The following is an 11305-nucleotide window of genomic DNA, read 5'->3' as shown; positions in this document are numbered from 1 at the left end:
ACTACACTCGACCCAACCAATAGAAAGAACACAAAAACTACTCCAATCATATACCCAGCATTACATCAACCAATTAAATACAAGCCTCATACTACATTCGCACCGTCAGCTCAGCTGTACATTATGGATGGGAGGTGCGAGTGAGTTTTTAAAAGAAAACATAGGTAGAGTGGTCTGCAGAATAAAAAGCTTGTGAACAACTTTAGAATTCTATAACCAGGGCATGAAATTAACACCCGACCACGCGCCAAATGCGGGTGGATTTTGCAATTGGCGGGTAACACTGTCAATCTACCAGCCACATTGGCGGGTAGCCAATGCGAATCAGTGATGCGCGGGTCATTTTATAAACAACCCACTCCCGACCGACATTTTCAACTAACCCCCCCGTAATTGTTCAAAATAGTTTTTAAACTCGACCGACTGACCGCGGCCTGAATATCATTAAAATATTTTTGGATGACTCGTAACCGGCACCCGCTCATTTCTTATCAACCTGCGCATATCACCGATGCAAATTGAGTGATTCATTGAGAGGATGCGACTGCTGTTTCGCAACGTTCATGCGATTGGAAAGAAGATGAGGCACTTCTCTGACTACGTTTGGATGTGCGAGTAAGTATTAAACTGTTGGTGAGATGGGAAGAGAATGCAAAGCTGAAATATGCTACTGTACAATCGCAGTTGCACAGATGTGTAGTGCTGCTGTGACGGATCAGAACTCTTGATGTGTAAACTTTAGAGAGAGTTGCGCTACTATGCCTTATACTGTAGTACATTAACATACATTTTGCGAATATAGTAATGAAAAACAACGTATGTGCGCAGTTTGTGCCCCCTCTGTCTCTGTGTGCGTGTGCAGGTTTAAGGGGACTTAATAGGGCACATCGGAGAGACGTTCCTAAAAGCATGCGTACATAAAATCTTTCTGCTCTTGACAGGGTACATACAAACAAAATTATCCCAACATTATTCATTTTCTTATAAAACATTTCTTTATGCCTTGTATAAAGAGTCAAAAACCAGTCTGTGCTGGTCTTAAAGAGACAGTAACCGCAATTAACCTACTTAAGTCTGTGTTATTAATGTTAATCAAACAACCTAAGACAAAGAGAAATTCACTTTTGTAGCTCTGAATTTTTTTTATATTTAATTCATACAATAAAGACAGTGTTATAATTCACTATTCAGGCAAAAAACAAAACTGGCTGGTAAAAAGTCTCTGTGGCAGGTGGATTTCGAAATCCACCTGCCACAGTGGCTAGTGGTCAAAAAAGTTAACTTCAGGCCCTGTCTATAACACTATACACCCCCCCACACACACCGCCGCATCCGCACCCCAGCACCCCCTACCGAAAATATCTTCCCGCGCCTCTGGTTGTAGTTCAGTAATGGCAGCGGAGAAAGACGTGAGAAAAGCTATTCGGTCCGTTGTTGCAAAACTGCGGAATATACAGAAGTTAAAGCCAGAGCAAGAACCAGGTTTGCTAACTTTTGTTTGTCTGATTATTCTGACTTGTTGTTTCCGGACGGTTTCAGTGCATGATATACGTCACGACCACATGTTAGAGATTGGCTTTGGCAGATCCTGGCGACTCTGGGCAGATCCAATAGTTTTAAACTTCAACAATGGACCCTCCTTAACGGAAGTAACGCTTTGCAATGGAGCGTGGCCAGACTCTCTGTACAAATGAAATGAATGTACGAGAGTCTGGTTATACCAGGCTAAACTAGTAGTGCAGGCATACCAATTTTTTGTGTGGCCTCAGACTCTGCTCATATATTAGTGTATTAAATCTGGTGAAAAAAAATCTATTTCGTTGCAGTTATAACCATTTATGTGTAAAAAACACCAAATAAGAATTTCTGCCATTTCTGATGAAAATTTTAATATAGCGCCAATAGAGGTTTTTGTTCAGAAGGTAATTGTTCTTCCTATGGCTTTTTCGAGTTGATCAGAATAACATTTGCGGAGATATTCGCGTGTGTTTTTTAAGCTCTATTTTGATGCACATGGCTAACTGTAAGGCAAATTCTGGCATGTTTGATATCGTTGGACTCGGCAACTATTCAGGACTCCAAGGAAACAGGTCACATTATAATATGCGACCGCATCCAAAATTATAGGCATGTGATACATTTGTCTGACCACTAGGTGTGACGAAGCTCTGCATGCACCCTCTGTTTTTGACCGGCATCACAACTACCAAGTGTCGTGTCAGTAGACATAAGTTTGGCGAAGATACAGCTTATAAGTAACAGTGAAAGCTAAAACATCAGACTGGTCCAAACACTGAAGAAATTGATGTGACTGCAATCTGGCCAAAATGATGTAAGTTTATTAATTAAATAATTAAATCAAAGAGGTTAAATAGTAAATAGATGTGTTGTAATGTATGTGATTTTTGTTTTTTAATTCTGTGTTTGACAGAGAAATATAATGAAGTAATAGTGAAAGCTAAAACATCAGACTGATCCAGACACTGAAGAAGTTGGTGTGACTGCAATCTGGCCAAAATTATGTAAATTTAATAATGAAATTATTAAATCCAACAGGTTTAACAGTAAACAGACATGTTATGATGTATGTGATTATATATTTTTTATTCTGTGTTTGATAGACAACTATAGTGAAGTAATCTACTGTAATGAAGCGGCAGAACGACACAGAGACTCTGAGGACATCAACACTGAATATCAAGTAATATTCTGTACATTCTATGCATTTCTTTGATCATATTTGTTGTTGTATCTTTGTACAGTTTAATGTAAACTTTCTAAAATGTACAACTTTAATTGTATTTCATTTGATTTGTTGTGTGTGTGTGTGTGTGTGTTTATATAGTGTATTATGCCAAATACTTATATATACTTTTTATATTTCCACAGGACTCCCAAAGAGATGTCTGTCCAGATGAGGGTGCGTCAACATTACCTTTGCTGACAAGTATATGCTTTAGAAATGTTTGAATAATTACAGGACAACGGGATTAGTTTTACAGGGGGACCTCTGAGAAAATCGTGCTTCTCAGAGGTCCTCTGTGTTTTTAATCCCGTACGAATCGGCCATGTCTGTGTTTTGATGACCTCCGTAAAAATTCCAGAGCAATTTACCTACTGTTTTCCGCCAAACTCAGAGGTCATCTGAGAAATTTAATCCCGTCCGGATGCAAATGTTTGCCCGCAATATCTTTTGAAAACGCTGTTCTTGTTGTCTTTTGGCCAAAGTGATCTGCCGTAAGATCTACCGCGTATATATATTGTACTTCCTGAGTCCCATTCATTCAGATATGGATGTTTTGTCCCCATTTGGTGAAATAAAATAATTAAATCAGGACGAGCTGAATATCAAACACTGTTAAGACTAAACACTGTAATATCAGTAACTTATAAGGTAAACTCAAACTTATTTTGTTCAACTCCAAAATGGTAATGTTAAATAATAAAGATAATAAATTGTTATTAATTATTATTTCTTCAATTCGTTGGGTTTATTATAAGCAGCCAGTTATATAAAACACGTAGGCTACTTTAGTATGATTTGTAAAAGTTCTTTTGATATGTTAAAATTTTTAAAGCGAAATATAAAACCTTACAAACACGCATATCCAGAGCACGTGCTCTTCTGCAATGCCCAAACGCATGAAACAGACACTCCCATCTCTAGAATTTTAATCCCGTTCGAATCGATACATTAAATCACAGACGTCACGGGGGACATGTTAAAAAACTAATCCCCTCCGAAAAGTGCTTAGGACTGATTTCCTAAAGCAAGATCAATAGCCGTGTTTGCACTATCGGGCTTCAAGCGGGCGTGCCAGTGCCTGCCGAGGCCTGTGGCGTTTGCATTGTCACTTCCGGGGCATGATCGTGCTTCACTGGTGCTTCGTTGGGGCTTAAGGCCCGGCTTTTCTGGCCCGCCGAATTCCTTGGGCCAGAGCGGGCTTCTCGGGGCTAGGGGAGTGGTAAAGGTCAAAGGCGGAGTTTATCTGAATCTCTGGCAAGATGCGCATCCATCTGTCTGCAGATTTCAAACTTTAAAAATAATCGGGATCACCAGTAATTTACTGTTTAACGGAAGATGCCTGCTATGTTTGTACTTCGGACTGAAGAAAATGATCTGCATATGTAAAAATCAAAGATGCATTACAACGCTGAACTCACCATGCTAAGGATCCGGCGCACACCGCTACCGGTTCGGGAGAAGTTTATAAAGTTTCTGGCACAGAACAAAGTGTTTAAAGTGCAACAGTGCTGAGAAATTAAGGATGTGTGTTAGATCATCATTTCATCGTCCATTTATTAAAGAAGCGATCACTCAAGTCACGAAGGTATCTACAGTCGGTGAGTTAACATACTACATAACGTTTGCATACAAAACACTTACAATACGATACAAATAACGATTGCATAAGTGTCTTAGTTACATTGGTGTTTTTTGTGTTATATTGTCATCTCTGTTGAATTTTTTAGTCAGCCCTTAGAAAAAGTAACCATGGTTTTATTATATTAGTCATAGCCATGCTTTCTGGTATTTTGGAGATTAATTTGACTCTTATATGAATGTAGCAAACTTATGTGGGTATACTGTATGTGTATTTACAAACCCTTTATACAAAACATCACATGTGCTGCTTTCTTTTGTGTCCGTTTTACAGAAAAATGCCAACGTAAAGCTTTCAATTTGACATCCAGGAGTTTTTATTTTGTATATGAGAGATGACACAGCAACATATGAAAGAGCAGGAGATGAAACGAAGATGATGATGATGAGACGACAGGAGCCATGGATCTTAAAATCCGTCGGAGGAGATGTCTTTAAATACACCTGTTTGTGCACTGATATAAACTTCATATGCAAATAAAGTACCGCGCTATTATTACTACGGCTGCTTGTCAGTTTATTGAAAATGATTGCTTAATAAGGATCACATCTGAAACATAGAAATGGTATGCAACAAAATGGTAAATATAACCATCATTAACTTAACCACTGTAACATAGCTTTTTAAATACTTGTGTATATTCAGAGTTGATTCTTAACGAGTACATTTTCTAATGATTTCTCAAACGTTTTGAGATGCAAGTAAAGTGATTTTCAGTCTTATTCAGCTATTCGAGGCAGTTCTTTATAGACAAGTATTTATTGATTGACACATTATTGAAATAGCTATTAGACAGTTACCTTGTGTTTCATGTGATGCTCAACTATTAACGTTTTCATGATTAAAGATATCACACCTCTTATAATGTGTAAGTATGTTTAGATCGCCATAGAACTATAACTACAAACTTAACGTTACATATTTAGACACACATGCATATTTTAAAATAAGATTATTTTATATAAATGTAAAACTAGGACTCATTATATTCTTTAAAATATTGTGTATATAGTATAATGGCACATTAGGTAGATGAACGCTTTATTTGTAATTATCCTACTTCATAAAGTTAACTATTGCTTATTGATCTGATATTGTCTCGTCGTGAGATCGCTCGTGTGCAGCCAACATAAACTTCAAGAGTAACACCGCGGATGGAGCAAACACCTCTATCTTCTCATCTTGGCTTTCACCGTGCAAACAGCTGCCTCAGTTATTTTCATTATGTTTGTTGTATGATGATGCGATCTCACTCCCGTCTCCTGTCAGATTGAAGTGACTTCCTCACGGTAAAACAGGCGGGGTTGTGTGACGTTACATCCAGGTAGGCGTATTAAGGGTGGGGTTTTCTGAAGCGCTGCGGCGCTATTGGCTTGACAATGCAAACGCGTCGTGATTTTGGCTACACAGCTGGAGGTCTGAGGCTATTGGCTCCGCTAGGCCCGTTTGAAGCCCTGGCTCGCACAGGCCCGATAGTGCAACTGAGGCTAGTGTAGTTGTTGTTCATGTTATTAAGACCATTTACTACATAACATTGTTCTGCTTTGAATGTTGTTTTCATTGTTGCTTTTATTTTGTTTATTTTATTTGCTCATATTTCCTTAATTCCCTAATGCATTTTGGTCTTATATTGTTTTCTCTTTATATTTATCAATTTAAAAAGCATTGTTTATGTATGCAACCTTTAATATTTGTGTATAATATTGTTTTGTGATTGTGACAATTGTGAAATGTTCAGGGTTTTTTATTAAATAAACATTTCAAACTCAATTCAAGTTTTAATTTTTTTAAGGGTTTTGGGGTGTGTAGTAGTATATAGTGTGGGGGGAGCGTTGTAGTCTATCTGCATAGCAGGCAAATAACCAATCAAGTCACAAATATATGAGGGCTTGGGTTGGGCTAAAAACAAAGTGTAACCAATCAAATCATCTCAACTGGAAAGTTTCAAAGTTGTGTCCCAATAGTTGTCAGAGTTTTGGGAGAGGGTTTTAAAAGCAACCAATCAGTTTTGTGATTAAACACCAATGGGGACACCAGAAATGTGCAAAGGTGTGATACCTCTGTAGATGTGAAAGTGGCCTCTGCCAAAATCTTCTATGGGATTACTTGCCATGGCAACAAATGGCTGCATATGCCACGGGGATATCCCTTCAGCAAGATACATCCGAATTGGTATCATTACGGGAGTTTCCTAACTTGGTGGAATTAGTAGTTTACCGTCACTGGAACTAGTAGATACTTCCGAAAATCAGTGGTGTTTACAGGAGTTTCCTAGTACAGAAACGCCTCTTTTCATGCAGTGCAAGGATTATGTTAATGATTTCCTAGACCAATCTGTGTCAAAGAATCATCTGATGTGTACTTGGCTTTAACCTGACAGCGGAATGTTGCTTTAGATAAATTATCATTAGCACTTGCCTTTTTCCTTCCTGACATCTTCTTGTAGCAGACTGTACAAAAGCCTGAACTATCTGAAAAAACAAATGCTTTATATACAATTATACTTTGGATAACACAAACACATTAAATTCCACCATAACCTTTACCCATTTTTAAGAGCCATAACTAGTCCAAAGTATGACATCTTTGAATTTACTAGTTAAAGCTACCACTCCAAATCATCAGTGACTTGAACATAATGCAGGGAGCAACAGGTAGCCAGCAGAGCTCAATAATGAGCACACATACCATACAAATGTATACTACATACCAATGGACTTAAACAACAAAGTCCCAAGTCTCTCACGCTCTTGGGAGATGGGGAGTAGGGCTGCACGTTTTCAAGTTTTTAATTAACCGTTAACCGACACCCTTAGCGGTTAATACTCGGTTAACCATATTATGCGTGCCGCAACCCAGAGATACAGACACACGAGAAAGGGGTAGTTCATTTTTAACCCCTTTAATAACTGGGTGGACCAGATTTAAAACGAAATTAATTTATATAAATAAAACGCAGTGGTAAGGACAGACCAGTTTAAGTATGTCACTGACTTTTGCGTTCGCGGGGATGGTAGGCTGGGCGAAGGTACTCGCAGGCTCCACGGCCGCCTCTCTATGATGCCCGGGTGTTGGCTGGGTTTGTCGCGATAGTCGGTGAAACGGTGATTACTGGAGCTTCATCCTCTCACCGGTTAGATCACTTGCCCACCCCGACACCTTCTTTCACCGTCGTTTTGATATTTTCTTGTAATTAAATTATCTAGTTTTGTTAGAGAGAGCAAACACTTACAACTGAATGTGTCTGATGCCTGAAGCGGAGCTGAACGCGCGTCACGTCACAGAGCAGCCGCAGGTGTCGGATTTCATTTATTTCTGTCAGAGTTTGCGAGGCGAGCTGAATGACCAGACGATAGCAGAAGCCACGTGCTTACTAGTTTTTATTATAATGAACATGATGTTTAATATAAGCAAGATCGTTTTGTTGTATTTTTTATCAAGAAAAATAATAAACCCATCATTCAAGCAGCGCTTTATGGAGGAGTAGCCGGTTGCACTGCTTGGAACTGGCGAGTTCTGCGAGAATTACCTGCCCACATTGACTCGAGCACTTAATTCAACCAGCTGTTGCACTCGCATTGCACGCAAATTCATACGCTATTTAACGAGGCTTACGCAAGCGCTGCATTTAAACAGTTGCGTAATTCAAAAGTGAAAGTAAAATGCGCACGTCTGCATGCATTAATAGGTGGGAAAATTCTGTCACCTGATGCCACCAATGTTCCCTTTAAGTTGCGCGCGTGCGCGGCCGCGCAGGCCAGTCAAAGTGGCCGCGCAATAGATTTGTCAGACCGCGCACATTTTTCAGACCGCACATAAACATTGATGCATTTGCTGTTGTAAAAGAATTAAGAGAGAGTGAAGGCGAGTGTTCTAGAAGGAGAAGAAACTTTCAACCAATCGCTGATCTTGCTACGGTGACAGACACTTTTATGAGCCAATGGTAGCAGCGCATTCAGTTCACACACGTGCCGCTTCCAGCACGAGCACAAAGTGAGAGCGAGTCAGATGAGCGAGTCAGATGAGCAGCTGCACGGGGCGATCTCAAGAAACTAAAATATTTATTTAGAGGAAAAAGTGATTCAAAACAGTGATTTAAAACAAATTATTGGATTCCTGAAGTGATGTGATAACTTGGAAAAGCTGTCGCTAGAGTGAGGAGAGAGCAAAATAGAGAATTAGAACGGAGGCAGATTTAGAATCACAGAGCATCAAAACACGCGAATGAACTTCTTCTTTTAAATAAGAAGTTAAAATTTATGCTTTGGTGAGTTATATTCTAAATATTAACTTGACATTATGGCATAAGTGTTGCAAATTTGGCAGCAAACTATGAGTTTTATTAGTTTGTTTACATTGGCCGTTGGTATATAACGAAGTAGCTGAAGCTATTTACATTTGAAAGTTAACAGTCAAGTAACGTAAATGTGATTAAAAAATAACATATGTTCAATAAGTGTTGAAACCCTGAGTTAGGTTGTTATTTGAAATGTTTACATGATGCTTATTGATAAATCTGTTGAATTGAATATTAATTACTGTTCTGCCTTGTGCTTTTAAAAGGCTGGGTTTTTTTGTGAGAATTGCGAACATCTGTAAAGTTCTCCTGCTCCATCTTGGACACGCGAGACAATTAAGTATATACTGAAGGTGTATACAAAAAGGCGAGACAACCAGAACTGTGCTTTGAATTCATCAGAACTGGTAGGAGGATATTTTTCCTTTTTTTTTCGGACAACTACTACCCAGATAGCAAAATTTTTCAGGGCCAGAAATGGCTGAGTTCAGGCTGTTCTTTTGGCACACATGCCGCCACGGCTTACGGTCCTTGATTGGTCCAAGAGCTGCTTGCCTTAAGTAATCCAGAATCTAGCCGAAAGCAGACCATAACTTAGCCGCAACCCTTTCACACCTCGAGAAATCAGCCACAGCTCTCCCGGAATCTCCAGATAACAACCAGAAAAGAGCCCAAATTACCACATTTATCCACAAACTTACCCACAACTTTTCCAGAAACCCCAAATGTAACCCTGAAAATAACCAAAATTACCATATTTACCCCAGAACCCACCCACAACTTATCCAGATGCCCCAGAAAATAGCCATAAAGTGACCAAAATATATTTATATACTGTAAAATGTATAATTGAAAAATACAGATATAAAGCAAATCTAGAGTTTTATTGATGCTGACAAGAATAATTTCAGATAACAGCAAAATAAATGAAATGTCAAATGTTCTGCCAAATAAATAACAGTAGAAGGATCAAATAAAAGCAAAGAAATAGCCAAAGTAACATAAAAGCTAACAGAGAAACATTAACTTAATTGTTTTAAACAATAAACATGCAATAAAAAGACAGATGTAATAACAGAAAGCAATATACAACAACTGGTTAAATATAAAAACATGCAATATAAAATTAATGTTTACAGATGTGCAAATGTGTATTAGATAAATACATTTGAAAATAATATCATGTTATGTCACCAGCTAGAAAAAAAGCAACATTTAGTAACTTTAATCTCCAGTCATGTCTGTGCACACAAAGGACTTCTTACAGCCTACAGAATAAGAGCATAAAATACATCAGAACTGGTAGGAGGATATTTTTCCTTTTTTTTCGGACAACTACTACCCAGATAGCAAAATTTTTCAGGGCCAGAAATGGCTGAGTTCAGGCTGTTCTTTTGGCACACATGCCGCCACGGCTTACGGTCCTTGATTGGTCCAAGAGCTGCTTGCCTTAAGTAATCCAGAATCTAGCCGAAAGCAGACCATAACTTAGCCGCAACCCTTTCACACCTCGAGAAATCAGCCACAGCTCTCCCGGAATCTCCAGATAACAACCAGAAAAGAGCCCAAATTACCACATTTATCCACAAACTTACCCACAACTTTTCCAGAAACCCCAAATGTAACCCTGAAAATAACCAAAATTACCATATTTACCCCAGAACCCACCCACAACTTATCCAGATGCCCCAGAAAATAGCCATAAAGTGACCAAAATATATTTATATACTGTAAAATGTATAATTGAAAAATACAGATATAAAGCAAATCTAGAGTTTTATTGATGCTGACAAGAATAATTTCAGATAACAGCAAAATAAATGAAATGTCAAATGTTCTGCCAAATAAATAACAGTAGAAGGATCAAATAAAAGCAAAGAAATAGCCAAAGTAACATAAAAGCTAACAGAGAAACATTAACTTAATTGTTTTAAACAATAAACATGCAATAAAAAAACAGATGTAATAACAGAAAGCAATATACAACAACTGGTTAAATATAAAAACATGCAATATAAAATTAATGTTTACAGATGTGCAAATGTGTATTAGATAAATACATTTGAAAATAATATCATGTTATGTCACCAGCTAGAAAAAAAGCAACATTTAGTAACTTTAATCTCCAGTCATGTCTGTGCACACAAAGGACTTCTTACAGCCTACAGAATAAGAGCATAAAATACAGTTAGAAAATACATTTACATAAAATGCATAAGAGTAAGGACAAAAATGACATAGTACACACTGCCAGTCCAAGAACTGATACTTTTAAGTTCTTTTAATGGGAAAAGATATGTTTGTAGATTTAAGAGTTCCAGAAGGATTTCTAAATTACCAATTAAATAAAACACTTACCAAGTACAAAAATTGTTTTGGTCAAGGATTTTCATTTCCTGCTTCATTATTTGTCAGCATTCACTCCAAACAATCCATGATAAAGTACCTGGAACATTTTTAAAACATGGTGTCACTTTTAAGCCAAAACTTGTGCTTTTGTAACTTATATGAATATTAGACAAATTACCCTAATAAGAGACTTAACAAATTAGATATAGACAATAATGTAATTCATCAAATCATACTGCACAAAGATAAATAATGAACATAATATACATCATCT

At 37.8% G+C, this 11305-nt stretch overlaps 1 long non-coding RNA gene across 1 annotated transcript; it reads left to right on the top strand.

Moving 5' to 3' along the window:
- Positions 1 to 2253: 2253 nt before the first annotated feature.
- On the top strand, positions 2254 to 3133 carry LOC141282879 (uncharacterized). Its single transcript, XR_012337750.1, has 3 exons — positions 2254 to 2332; positions 2622 to 2701; positions 2890 to 3133. It is a non-coding gene; the product is annotated as an uncharacterized lncRNA (long non-coding RNA).
- The last annotated feature ends 8172 nt before the right edge of the window (positions 3134 to 11305 follow it).

This window comes from Paramisgurnus dabryanus, chromosome 10 (assembly GCF_030506205.2).
Source record: "Paramisgurnus dabryanus chromosome 10, PD_genome_1.1, whole genome shotgun sequence".
NCBI lineage: Eukaryota > Metazoa > Chordata > Actinopteri > Cypriniformes > Cobitidae > Paramisgurnus > Paramisgurnus dabryanus.
Note: the sequence above shows the minus strand (reverse complement) of the source record. Positions and strands in the feature narration are given on the sequence as shown.